We start from the raw sequence: 1,199 nt of genomic DNA, 5'->3' as shown, positions 1-1,199 counted from the left end.
ACACGTTGTTTTTCTTTTTCTTTGCGTTTAACTAACTTTCCGCTGACCAGATTACACTACTAATTTATGTGATTATCGAAGCACAATTTAAAAAGAAAGACAAAGTACAATCTCCAATGCTTTAATTGGCCTCGCCGACTGTTGGCTTCTTTCCTTCATGTATTATAACGAGCACCGTCTTTCCCCCTTCATTTATCTCTTATAGCTTACAGGGGTCTCGGTTCTGGCAGTCTTGAAGCCATAGGTAGCGTAAAAGTGTCCTAGCAAAGCTTTCGCCCTTGCTCTTGATCACGTTCTACGTGACGCTGGTGGTAACACAGGACGTTCCACGTCCGCCGCTTTAGTTGAGGGTGGCGCTGGTGAGCACTCTCAGGGTTCGTATGCAGACAACATTAATACCCAAGAAAGTAATGAGGGGACAGCGGCCGATGTAGCTCAGTTGGAAGTGCACATGACGCGATATTCGGAGGACGTGGGTTCGGTTCCCACCATCGGCACGTTGTTTTTTCTTCTACTTTGCGTTTAACTATCTTTCCCCTCAACAGATTACATTACTAATTTATGTGATTATCGCAGTAAAAATTAAAAAAAATAAAGACAATGTACAATTCCCAATGCTTTCCTCGGCCTCGCCGACTGTTGGCTTCTTTCCTTCATGTATTATAACGAGCACCCTCATTTCCCTTTTATTTATCTGCTTATATCTTACGCGGGTCTCGGTTCTGGAACTCTTGAAGCCATACATAGCATAAGAGGGTTCTAGGAAAGCTTTCGCCCTCGCTCTTGATCACGTTCTACGTGACGCTGGCGGTAACACAGGACGTTCATCGTCCGCCGCTTTGGTCGAGGTTGGCGCTGGTGAACACTCTCAGGGTTCGTATGCAGACAACATTAATACCCAAGAAAGTAGCAGAGGGTACAGCGGCCGATGTAGCTCAGTTGGAAGAGCACCGGACGCGATATTCGGAGGTCGTGGGTTCGATTCCCACCATCGGCACGTTGTTTTTCTTCTACATTGCGTTTAACTATCTTTCCCCTGAAAAGATTACATTACTAATTTATATGATTATCGAAGAAAAATAAAAAAAGACAAAGTACACTCTCCGATGCTTTCCTTGGTCTCGCCGACTGTTGGCTTCTTTCCTTCATATATTATAAAGAGCACCCTCATTTCCCCTTCATTTATCTGCTAATAGCTT

The 1,199-nt window shown here is 44.4% G+C and overlaps 1 non-coding gene across 1 annotated transcript; it reads left to right on the top strand.

Annotated features, from left to right (window-relative positions):
• Positions 1 to 924: 924 nt before the first annotated feature.
• On the top strand, positions 925 to 997 carry TRNAS-CGA (transfer RNA serine (anticodon CGA)). The gene has a single exon. It is a non-coding gene; the product is annotated as a tRNA-Ser (tRNA).
• Positions 998 to 1,199: the final 202 nt, after the last annotated feature.

This window comes from Amblyomma maculatum, chromosome 4 (assembly GCF_055883805.1).
Source record: "Amblyomma maculatum isolate TAMU_Amacu chromosome 4, ASM5588380v1, whole genome shotgun sequence".
In the NCBI taxonomy this organism is placed as follows: Eukaryota; Metazoa; Arthropoda; class Arachnida; order Ixodida; family Ixodidae; genus Amblyomma; species Amblyomma maculatum.
The sequence above is the reverse complement of the archived record's forward strand: the minus strand, read 5'-3'. Positions and strand labels throughout refer to the sequence as shown.